Here is a 12,828-nt window from a genome sequence, read left to right as displayed (position 1 = left end):
CACCAAGAGGAAGCCAAAGGCAAAGAAAGCTAAGCCTGGCCTTGTGACTTCTGGGCAGGCTAGCTTCTTATCTCTGGACATTTCCATATCTCCCGAGAGGGCTGGGTCTGGGCTTTATCTCACCTCGGGTAGCTGCGAGGGGTCACAGCTCATACATATTAATTAGCCCTCACCTGGACTCTCTGCTCCCGCCTGGAAAAACAGTTGGCCTTGGGAGGGGTGGCAGGTACCAGAGCTCACTGCCATTCAATGGGCTAGAGCCTCAAACTCTTTCAGGTTTCACATGTTGAGTTTGTATACCCACATGAGGGCAGTTGCCAGTGGAGGCCTGCACTCTTGCCCCGCCCTAGGCCTGAGGGTTGTGTCCACCTGAAGAGGTCCTGTGAGTTCTCAAAAAAGAACCCTGGGCCTTGTGAATTCCAGTCAGAAAGAGCTGTGCAGCATTTTGCTTTTACCCTTCCTGGCTGTGCATCTGGTCAGGGCAACTCCGTGGAGTTTCCAGCCCTCTGTTTGTCCAGCCTAAGCATTAAAAATCCCCTTGCCTCTATGTCTGTTCCAAGAGTGAGGATGTGGACAGAGATTCACATGAGCCAGCATAACTCACTTCACCCACAAAAACTTGTTTACCACCAGTAGCACTAAATCTGCGCTGAGCCTAGTGACAGGTACACAGGCAGCCTATCTTTATCCGGAGAAAGGGCCATGTTCTGTCACAGGTCACCCAGGAGCTGAGGCAGTTTGTCCAACCTAAGGTGGGTTTGGGTAAGTCAGGTCCTCTGGGCTCAACCATTCTCCAGGCTGGACCAGCCAAGATGCAGTTCTCCAGCAAGGCAGCAGGTGGCACCAGCCCCCAGCAGTGGTGCTAGGCTTCTCTGCCCCTCCCCTACACACCACCTGGGGGGGGGGGGCAAGTGCAGTTATCAACAGCCTGTCTTTCATCCCCTCTGAAGATTGTTCCACCAGCTGTGCTCTGGCTATGTTCTTAAGCCAATATAAATTCTCCCCAGGGTCTGTCCTGGAGACAGATGGAGACAGCTGTTGGAACCCCTCTTACAGGCAGTGGAGCTCAGGAGCTAGAGTCACAGTGCCTGGGTTCAGATCTCAGCTTTTCAGACTTCAAGATTAAATGCTGGTTACAAGAAAGGGAGCACAAGGGCCCTGGTGAGTGAGCAGGTAGGTGTCAGGCAGGGAGTGCTAGATGTCATGACATTCTATCATGCACAGGGAGGACAGATTGCCCCTCCTGCTGGAACTTGGTGACCATGGTTAGGACTTCCTCCTCAGTTGCAGCATTAGGGGACCTGGTCCAGCACCCCAGCACTGCCTCTTGCAAGCTGAGCACATTCGGGTTGAATCTAAGGCACCTGGCAGGGGCACGTACTTTACATGCCAGAAGCTCAGATTGTGCTGTGGGTGGGGTGGGCAAGATGAGTGGGGGATTCTCCACTGATTCTGCCTTTAGACCCAGAGTACACTCAGCCCTTTCAAGACAAGGTTGGACCTAAGTGTTAGTGGGGGCCAGGCATAGGTGAGGCCATATGGACTTCATTGCGGCTGAGGACATTCCTTGCCAGCCGTTTCTCAAGTATGATCCCAGGAGTGGTAAGTTCAGATAATTTCAATAACAACTGCTGTCAGTCTCTTTCACCTCGCTTTCTCTCAGTGGAATTTTCTGGAGGTTATGTGCCGTGTTGGCTAATGGAATGGCACTGTTGTCTTTGTTCTAAAAGAATGTCTCCTAAATTTTGATATGGTAAATATGGATAGCCCTCATGAACAATTTGCAGATCCTCAATAAAGATGGGCATGGTGGTACAAGCCTACGATCCTAACACCTGAGCGGTTGAGGCAATAGGATTGTCAGGAGTGAGTTTGAGGCTAGCCTGGGCAAAATCAATATGAAAAAAGAGCTTAAGACTGAGAAGTTTGAGTATCACTTGCCTATATTGAAGAAAATTAAAAATTTAAGGGTACTTGATAAGGAAAGGACCCCTGATAGTTGTTTCAACGTGGGACCAACAGGAATGGTGGGAATCACAGCCAGATAGATAGTGCTCAGCCACTCACAGGGTCCAGCCTTGGCTCCATCTGTGAGTTCAGCTCAGCCAAACCAGGCCATTTTGGCTCAGAGCCCCCACCCACCCACCCACCCACCCCACCCCCCACCATGGCAGCTGCTGGCCTGGAATCTCAGCATCTCTTTATGTGTAGGAGATTCTGCAGGCCATCTGAGATCATACTCAGATACTTGGATGTCCTCAAGGGAAGGGGGAGAGAAGGTCTGAAGTCAGACCTCCCAGGCCTCTACCCATGGGGTGAGCTCTAATGAGGCTGCCACCTCGTGGTCAGTGGTTGGAGGCTACTGTCCAGAGCTGGTTCCTGGTTCTTCTGGGCCTGGCTTCTTGAGCATGATGAGGATGTGGAGAATTCCAGGTAGCACCTTAGTAGTTTCCCTCAAACATAAAGAACAGTCTGCATGAGAACCTTTTACTCAAGCCTTGTGTTTCTCACATATGTAATGTTTATTTACATGGTTAAGTACTCAAAATATACCAGAGGACAAGGGGGACCGTCCCCTCTACTTCTCCCTCCACGTTGGGGACTATAGCAAAGCTTGTGGTTTCCAGCTGCCTGGCCCTCTCTTCTAAACTTGTCTGTCATGACTCAGCTTCTCATGTCTTATTCAACTTTCATGTTTATGTAAGCAAGTATATATAAGCATTATTCCCTCATCTTTATTGTGCCGTGCTGGAGTTGGGCCCAGGGCTTCACCCATGCTAAGCAAGTGCTCTGTGGCTGAGCCATGGCCCAGTTCCTCAGCCCCCCATTTTTCAACAGTGACTGTGGCGATGAGATCAGACAGCGTCTGACACCTTGTACAGCCTGCTGTTTCTTACTTGGCCCTTAGGACATAGACATCATTATCATAACCTTTCTTGTAACCTCTATGTGGAGAGGGCTTGAAGTTCAGAGAGGACCTTAATTTGCCCAAGTTGCACAGCTAGAAAATGGCAGAGCCAGGAATCAAAGGCAGAGCTGGCAGGTGCCAGATGCCTCTCTTTCTGGCTGTACCCTCTACAGCCTCACCCCAGAGCAGCCCTCGACTGGCTGCGTGACTTTGCTTGTTCCTGTACTGTGCCGACTCCCACTCTGCTTTTCTACAGTTGAAACTCACCTGAAATGTATCTGCTGTAGCAAAAAGGGCAGAAGCCTGGGCTTGAGCCCCAGCACACACAAAGGGCGGGCTCAGGGGCTGGAGATGGGGGCACTGCTTGTTTTGTCTTCCTTCGTCTCCTGTCTTGGTCTTCCCATCATTTTCCAAAAGAGCTCTGTCCTGCAGCAGAGCTTTGGTCCCACTGTCTCACATACACAAGCCCTGCTTACTCCTCTAGAACCTATGTACCCTGCCCAGCGCTGCTTGGATCAGCTGTGTGACCCTGGGCCAGGGAATTAACCTTTCTGTCTCCACTGCTTGCTGAATGGGATATGGCCAAGATTAGCTGAGGTCACATGCCATAAGCATTTAGATACCCTAGCTTTGGTTTTTTTGTTTGTTTGTTTCCTTTGTTTGTTGTTGCTTTTGCAGAACACACCCTCCCCCCACCACACACACACATACACACACACACACACACACACACACACACACACACACACACGGTTAAGTGTCTTGCCCTGAAGCCATAACCTCAGTTTCCTATTGGCTTTGTTTACATTTATATATTATTTTTATATATTTATATTGTATTATATTTATTTTATAATTTATAATTATATGTTTATACAATTTAGCTTATATTTATTATTGTTTTAGTCATAAGTTGAGATGCTGCAGAGACATACTTGGCTCATGGTTTAGAAGGCACTGTATGCCCTTTAGAAAGAGGGCAGCTCCTTCAAAGGGGTCCCAAGCTGATGCCACTGGTATTGAGCCTATCCCATCCCCCATGCCTCCTGTGGCCACTCTTGCTTGTTCAGACATTAACTGGTTAGCCTTCAGCCATATGCCCCAAGCAGTCCCAGCCCTGCCAAGGAGATACTTGTGGCTCTTAGGTTACTGGGTACTACTTGTACTGTGTGACCTTGGGTCTTTTTCGGGTGTTTTGCCCTGTCTGAGCCCCAGTCCATCCAGTCCTTGGAGAGTCAGAGTTACCCTGGGTCTCCTGGAGGAATACTCACCTTAGAAGGCACACCCATGATGGTAGTGCTGGCTCTGCCTGTTCATTTTTCATCCTGTGTGTGGAAGATGGATGGATGGTCACTCACAGAGGCTCAGACACACACAAGGGCACCCTAGGAACAGCAGTGTATAGCTGACTGGCCACAAAAAGAGAACATGCAAGTAATGGAAAGTAGCCATTGTCCGTGGCCTGTGGGATGGATGGGTGGCAGGCTAGTTAGCCAGGATGGCTCAGTTGTTAAGCTACTCTTAGTGTCCTCCAAGGATGGAGTGGTGTGGGCACAGGAAGGCAACCCAGCAAGCCCAGCCCCTCTCCTGACTGTATGGTGTACTCAGTGTGAATTACTAGTAACCAGGGAAATAGTCTCTGAGGTGACACAGCTGGTGGCTGGTACGCTGAGCAAACACTAGATGCTGGAAAGTTTAAATTGCCTTCCCAGCACTCCAGGGGGCCCAGCTCTTGATGTCTTTGCTGTTAAATATAAATTACAGTTGACTATGAAAATTGATAGAGACCAGAAGGGCCTGTGGGTTGTGTCACTTGGAAGATGCTGGCCGCAGGATCTGAGAGGCCCCTTAGTGTATTCTGGGCAGCTCTCTCACTAGCCCAAGGCCCACATGCTTGCAAAGCTCTGAGATTTCTCCTCGGCCAGCAACGGGCCTATGGTTAAATTCTAGCTCTGCAAAACTGGCTTAAGCAATTAATTTGGTTTCCCAGGGTCTCAGTTTCTCCATAAACTGAAGAGGGGATGCTGAGAGAGTTTCAGGGACTGCATTAGATCAAACCAGTACTGTCTAGGACAGCAATACTTCTGGGGCCCTGAGTGCTACTCCCAGGCTTGGCCTGCAGGGGGCAGCAGGGGGCTGGGGCAGAACCCAGTTCCTCCCTGAAGTGGATATGGGAGGTGGAGGTCTCCCCTGCCCAGCCCCTGTCAACCTCACTTGCCTTGGACAGCCCAAACTGAGTCTTTGACCATATTTGACTGCACCAATTCTTAAAGTATGTGGTGTGTGCTCAGATTTACAGAGCAGAGTGCTGACAGTGTAAAATTCAGGCCACAGGTGAGCTTCCAGGTGGGCAGACTCCATACCAGGGGACACCTGGAGGAGTCACTCTCCTTCCACTGCTCTCTCGACCCTTCTGGTTGCTTTGAGACCAAGAAAGGCTAAATTACCTTTCTTGATCATATGCATACTATATGCTCTGCACCTAAGGCTATCAAAGCATGCACATGAGCATGCAGGCCCCACCTGTGTCATATTCTCCTCACCAGGGCTAACCACTGTCCAGGCTGCATACCCAAGCACACACACACCCCCTCTCTGTTTTCTTTCTGCCATGCAGTATATGGAACGTTCTCCCCGCCCCCCTTGTGCATGCTAAGCAAATGCTACATCTCCGAACCACACCTCCAACCTCACTTTCTTCTCTCTCAACATAGCACTCTTCTGCTTCCTCTTCATTTAGCAAGATTTCTCAAAGGTCAACCCCTAACAGGCGTGGAAAGCATCTTTCTTTTTGAATGGCTGATGAGCAAGCAGCCTTCCGTCGGCTGGATTCTCTCCACTTGCCCATTTCTGGCCTATACAAGATAGAGCAGGCTTCTGCAGCAGTGGTGACATGTGAGCATGCACCTCGTGCCGAGGGCTGCTTGAGGAGAGCTGTTAAACTGGCTTTCGACAAAGATGATCCTGGTGGTAGCTGGGCAGCTGCAGTGCGGATGAGCTCCATCCAGCATGCATGTGGGACTCACCTTACTGGCTTCAGGTGGGCTCCATCACTTACAAGTGTGTTTCTTAGGGAAAACTCACCTTTTGGGTGCCGAGGCCTCTGTAATCAAACTTGAAAACAAGCCCCGTGTTGTAGAATTGTTGTCAGGAGTATGTGAACTCAAAGAACTGGCTGACACCAAAAACTCCACTGCTCTCACCCAGGCAAGCCTAAGGCTCCAGAGGGCTCCTGTATCTGCATCCTGAGAGGCCTAGGCAGAGCCTGCCTTGGAGCAGGTGGAGGTAATGCTGGGGCAGGCAGCATGCATGATCAGTTTCAGGTTCATGTGAACTGTGCCTCCACCCTCCCGGGATCCCACCTCAGTCACTCCCAGCCAGTGTGCTGGGGTCACACTGGTCGAAGTCTTCCTCCCCACTGGGACAAAAGAAGGTGTTGTTTAAATCAATTATATAGAGAAGATTGCAGGGGGAATGTTAACCCACTTAAGAGCGGCTGGTGTCTCGGGAGCCCTTAATGGCATCCATTTGCCAGGCAGGCGCCCCAGCCCTTGTTATAAAGGAACACATCTATTCATTAAGCTGAGGCCTCCAGGCCCAGGCCTGGCACCACCCAGCCAGCTGCTCTTGGCTGTGAATTCAGTGCTTAGGAGTAAACGGGCTTGTTCTGCAGTGGGGAAATCAAATGGAATGGTCTGCAGGAGGGCAAAACCTTGCAGCGTTCCAGATAATGTTTTCTAGATTCCCTCTATTTCTCTGCCTGCTTTAATAGGCAGGCGAGCCCTTGTTTAGGTAGAGCTGTATGGAAAGAAATCCATGCCAACAGTGGCCATGGTTTCCGTTTATTTTGTCTTGTTTATAAACTTCAACCAGCAGGCTTCCTTTCATGTTGGACCCTCCCCACACACTACACACAGGAAGAGCAGTTTTTGCTTCACCTGGCTTTTCTAGAATCTTCGGAGTATAGAAGGGTGAAGGAATCTCTCAACAATACTTATTGATCACCTTCTATAGCCCAGGAACAGAGGTGAGCCAACAGTTTCAGAATGTCACTCTGGTGGAAGTGACCACCAGTAGACAAGTGCTAAGCATGGTGATTATGGACCAGGGTGAACTCATTCATTCATTCTTCTGTTTTTGACACAGGGTCTTGTTATATAGCCCAAGCTGTCCCTGCACTTGTAGTAATCTTCCTTTGTCTTATGAACCTTGATGGTTCATAAGAGATAGGATGGGGCATGCTTAATGCTGAATCCTAGAGGGTCCCCAGGAAGTTTCAGCGTATGAGCATATGGGTGCTGCCTTGAGGTCTCCTGGTCACTCATCTTCCATCCAAACCCAAACTTATCCCTGGTCCCAGCTCCCTGGAAATGCTTACCCCTAGGTCCTCTGAGTGTTGGCTTGACCTGAGGGCCCACATATTAAAGAAAAAAGAAACATAGAGAGGTACTAGCAGCTGGGAAGTGAAGAAAAAGGTAAGGGTGACCTCTGTTGGGACTCCAACTGAGTTTCCAGGATGGTCTGGCAGGGCTGGCTACCAGGGGGCCCCGTTCTTCCCTGCAGGGTAATGTGGCAGTGTAAAGGAAAGGGAGTAGACTATATATGAGCAAAGCGCCCCAGACATGGGGGGGGGGGGTGTTGCAACTTCTGAGTTTTTATTGAGACTCTGAGGTGCAGGTTGTCATGTTACAGAGGAGGAGGAGGCTGACACTGATCAGGGATTGTCCATGAGCACAGTGCAGGGACAGAGCAGGAGTCTGACCTGTCTCTATATGATAATCAACCAGAGGGAGGCAGTCCCCTGAAAGAGCTTCCAGAGCTTAGCTATGAAGGCTCAACAGAACATTTAGCAAGCACAGACTTGGGACACCAACCCTGGGTTCAAATTCCTCACTTACTTTTGCTCTTAATTCTGCCAAGCCCAGAGCTCTTTCTTCTGGATCATAGTACACTTAGTCCACTATGCATCTACATAGTACCTGGGGTCTAGCTTCATGGTTAAGATCACAGTTGGGAGCCAAGAGGAGAGGCGGGGAAGAAGGAAAGAGACCGAACAACCTGTCCAAGATCCAAGAGCACACACTAAAGCAATGGTGCTTTGGACCATACCGAAGCTGTGAGCATCCCCACTGTGGGAAGAAAGGGTGCTTATTCGCTTAGCCATGCGTGCTGCTTTTGAGTTCTTGCCCTGTGGGGAGAGGTAAGGGTAGAGGAAGGAAGGAAGGAGCTTTCAGGCTCCAGGGGTCACCCTTGTGTTGGCCCTGGCTCTGTGCAGTAGGGTCACTACTCCACTTCACAGGTACCTTTGTGCTGAAGATGCTATGGGCGTGAGGAACATGGGGGCTGGGAGGGGGGCTGAGATCATCCATACTTTCCCTGATGTAGCTTCCTTCAACCACTCCCCCAGGAAAAAACAGTCTAGGACAAGGAGCTAAAGTGAGGAGTACTTTTGCTTGTTTGCTGAGGTTATGGGCCCTAGAATTGAGATATGTGAGGTACTGTGTGTGTGTGTGTGTGTGTGTGTGTGTGTGTGTGTTATAGACAGCTGATGGCTGACAGAGGTAGCGGATGGCTGCATTTCCTCCTCAAGCGGTTGGGCCCTTCGTCCAGCAGGAAGACTGGCTTTGAGCCATTTCCTTTGCCCTTGGACAAAGACTTATCGTTCATATGGCTGTATTTTGGAAGCCACAAGCCCATCCCCTGGGTTCCAGGACATCAGGTGCAGTTCATCCGGCCAGGACAGCAGGCTGCACAGCAAGAGCCTCTGAGTTTCCCCTTATTCTCAAGTTCATCCAGGCCCCATATGTAGGTTTCTTCTGTGAAAACTGACTCCAGTTCTGAAATGGGAAGTTTGGCCCCTGTTAGAAAGACCTTTGTTTACCTGTGAATGTTTCTGTCCTGGGGGACATATTGCCTGGCTCCCTAACAGAGACCTCTGGGTCTGTTTCTGTTGTCTTTCACCCTAGTTTGGGTGATCTGTATTTGTTTGTTTTTGAAACAGGGTCTCATTTCATGGCTCAGGCTGGTCTCAGATTCAAAGGTGCAGGCAATCTTCTTGCATCAACCTTTCAAGGAGCCAGGACCAGAGCTGTAGTGATACAACCTGGCTCTGTATACCTTCTTTTCTGCAGCCAAATCACATGCCTAAGTGACACTCCATGCTGAGTTAGAATGGAGGATTTAAAGTCATCCACTCTGGGTTATCGCCCTACTGTCTAGGTCCCTGACTGTGCTACCAAGGCAATGTGATACTGGTGAACCGTGTGGTCAAAAGCCTATGTCGATGACAGTGTGTCTAGTACATGCCCACACAGTCCTGGATGCCCACAGCTATCCATTTGTACCTAAGTTTCTCTGCTCATACATGAGGGCTCAGGCTCAGGCTCAGGGAAGGCCACTTCCCCTTCCTCACAGAGCCCAGCTGTGATAGGAAGTTTCCAACTGAGTGGTCAGTCACACGTTAATGATTAACAGGCAGGAAGGGGCAGCTTGAGTTTATGAAGATGTTCCAGGTGATCTTCCTGGAAACCTGCACAATAAAGCCAGGTCAGAGCCTCACTGCAGTCCTAGAGATTACTCAAGCGCCAGCCATAATTGGGGTCTCTGTGGACCAGCTCTGGTGGGCTTAAAGACCTTCCTTGAGGTCATTCAGCATTAATTCTAGTCCTTTGCAGATTGATTCTTTGCTGTGCTAGACGTAATAAACATGATTTAAAATTTCAAAATGTAAAACTAGGCTGGAGAGATGGCTCAATGTTAAGAGCCTGTACTGTTCTTTCATAGGACCTGAGTTCATTTCCCAGCATTCATGTCAGGTGGTACATAGCTTACCTGCAATTTTAGCTTCAGGAGATCCAGTCCCTCTCCTGGTCTCTACATGCACCTGTACTCATATGTTCTTATCTCCACACAGACAGACAGACACCCCTAAAAATAATAACAGTAAATATTAATTTTTTTGAAAACTATCAGAGATCAGACGGTGTAAGTCTCTTCCTCTTTCCCACCATTTGCAAGGACCAGGACTTTCTGGGATCCCCTGGTTCCCTGCCCAAGGCAGACTCTTCCTTGTGTCTCTTGTAAACAAAGATCTGGGAGGGCTGTGGTGTGGCTCAGTGGCAGAGTGCTTTCCTAGCATGTTCCAAGCCCTGGGTTCATCCCAGTCTAGCAGGAAGCAAGCACAATCTCAGTGTCATGTGACTTCGGTGCCATGGAAGTATGTTCATGTCCCGTCTGACTAAACACAGCATGTTTTATGGCCTTCGTCCTTTAATGCCACATATATCTTCTAATGCTCCTGTCACTACCACCTCTGCCAGAGCATTGCAATGCCATGGCCACCGTCTAGTCAGTGTGGGCTTCCACAGATGGGTCAAGCAGCATTGCAGGATTCAGTTCTGAGAATAAGGATCAGGCTGTCACATGCATAGAATACCTGATCTAGCCTGCTAATTTCATTGCCTCTTCCACCACAGTGTTTCTATTCTACTTTGGTAGTTCCTGCCCAGGCACGAGGTGTGGTTGGGTGGACATATTTTACTAAGTGCCTAGCGCTACTGTAAGTCTCCTGGTGGAGATCTGAGATCCTTTTGGAAAGGGCTGGATAACTTTACAGAAGACACGTCTCCCTTGCAACTATTTAGCTAGTTAGTGCAAGACCTGAGTGAACGAGCATGGCTCCCTTCTAATAAAACTTTATTAAGACAAAGACAGACAGCATGCTGAATCTAGGGCTCAGAGAAACGTCTTGATATATGTAGCTGCTAGGTACCTTGGGACCCTGGCTCCCCTGAGTAGGCATAGGGATGGCTGCAGGAAGGGCAGGGCCAGCCCTTCCTCTCATCTATAACATAACTTACTCATGTAAGGAGGGGGCTCAGTAGAGTAACTGGAGTCAAAGAGAGAGGTTCTGATTTGAACTATTTGAACTAGGGGATAGTCTTCTGATGGCTGTGTTGGAGAAGGGGCATAAAATTTGAACCCCAAAGTCTCAGTCATGAGCCAGGCAGAACAAGGGTTAGGAATGAGTAAAGCTTAGCAGTAAGAAGATTATGATTGCTTACTGTTGGCAAGGCAGGCAGGAGGGGGAATGGGGCAGTGCTGGAGAGATGGCCTATAGCCAGGCCACATGAGCCTCAGCCAGATGTACAGAGGAGCTGGGCTTCACCCTGACAGCTTGGGATGTCACATGTCTGGCCAAGGAGAGCAGGGAGACTGTCAGAAGCCAAGAGGATGGTAATATGTTTGGATTATGGTATGTAAAACAGACCAAAGCAATCAGCTCAGGACTAAAACCCAGGCCCAAAGTGTAGAACTAAACATTTTTATGACTTTGTTGTTTCCTGCATCCCTTAAATAAGCTCCTACTTATTTCTCAAGGCCTGATCTAAAATGTCTCATCATTGTGATCTTTCTAGGGGCAGTAACACCATGTTAAGGGGATACTTGTTACCACAGTGACCCCTTATTGAGGCTTCATGAGGACAGAGTGAAGGCTTCTTTCTTAATGCTGGGTAAATTAAGCAGTATATTGAATCAGCTGGGCAGGCGATGTCTCATGAACTAACACTTTGAGGAAACTGAGACCCTGGGGACTAATAAATTTGCCTAAATGACAGGAGTGAGGACTGATTCTGTCTGGGCTAGTCATTTCTGTAGAAAAGTTGGCATTCCCTGTGTCTTCCAACCAGGGCTTTCCCCCTTCCCAGTCACTATCATTTGTTAAGAATCTTCCAGGCAGTTACTGGAGAGAGAGAGAGAGAGAGAGAGAGAGAGAGAGAGACACGCAGAGACAGACACACAGACACACACACCCAGAGAGAGAGACAGAGAGAGAGAGAGAGAGAGAGAGAGAGAGAGAGAGAGAGAGACTGACTATATTCAGGAAGAGAGAGAGAGACTATATTCAGGAAGATGAAGCCAGAAGATAGAGTTTAGTTTCCAAGGAGTCACCCCACCATCATCCCACGTGCTCACAGGAAAGCTCATCCCATCTAAATCTCAGCCAGAACTTTGTTGCCCAGACCAGCCTGGTCAGCTACTTGCCCTGGCCTAGAATTCCTGTTGGATCTGAATGGTGAGACTGGAGCATGCTTCTACCAAGTTCCTAAGGCTGGGCCTGGGAGATCCCCTTGATTCTATTTAGTATCACCTTATTATTAGAGGGCAGTTTGGACAGAGTTGGGAGTTTTCTTCTGGCCTCTCCATATGTAGCTACTGCAGTCTTGTCTCCCGATACCTCCCTACTTTACCCTAGCCAAGCAAATTCCAGATGCACTGTGTCTGTGCCTGGGAACATTTGTAACCTTCCAAAGTGAATGAGAAATGGTATTCACACTTTCACTCCTAGAGGCCACTGGTGCCAGGCATCCTTCAGGGTCATCCTCTGGCCATTGGATATATATTCTTTGTAGAAATGTCCTTCTCATCCTCTGCCTTTTGCTGAAAATCAGCCTTCTAATTGATGACAAGAGTTCTTTATGGGAGACAGACCCTAGGGTATTGTCGGATCTCATATGCAAGTGTTTCTTCCCACTCTGGAATCTCTGGGCTTTGTTTTTGTTTTTTTATTTGTTTGTTGATTTTTGGATATAGGTCTCACAGTATAGCCTAGGCTTGTCTTGAACTCAGTCCTGACTCAGTCTCCTAGGATCTGGAATTACACAGACTTGTGTCACCATGAACAGCATTGTCAATAGATGGATACAAGATGCCCCCATGTTAGTGACTCCTGCAGTTTCCCCCCTCCCCCTAGGAAATGGTCTTGCAGGTGGGGTGTTCAGACTGGATGTCTTCTTTATATGTGAACATTCCACCAGTGTGGGTACTTGGTACATTGCCTGCCTTATGTGTTATAAGCAAGTTAAACATACAAGAGATCAGCCAACTGTGAGAGCTTGATGGGTGGGGAGAGAAGGCAA

The 12,828-nt window shown here is 48.8% G+C and overlaps 1 protein-coding gene across 3 annotated transcripts in view; it reads left to right on the top strand.

The window, feature by feature from the left end:
- The window catches only part of Iqsec1 (IQ motif and Sec7 domain ArfGEF 1), a 101,108-nt gene that overhangs the window by 34,926 nt on the left and 53,354 nt on the right, over positions 1 to 12,828 (top strand). The gene's annotated exons all lie outside the window — the stretch shown is intronic.

Source organism: Apodemus sylvaticus, chromosome 2 (genome assembly GCF_947179515.1).
Source record: "Apodemus sylvaticus chromosome 2, mApoSyl1.1, whole genome shotgun sequence".
NCBI lineage: Eukaryota > Metazoa > Chordata > Mammalia > Rodentia > Muridae > Apodemus > Apodemus sylvaticus.
Note: the sequence above shows the minus strand (reverse complement) of the source record. Positions and strands in the feature narration are given on the sequence as shown.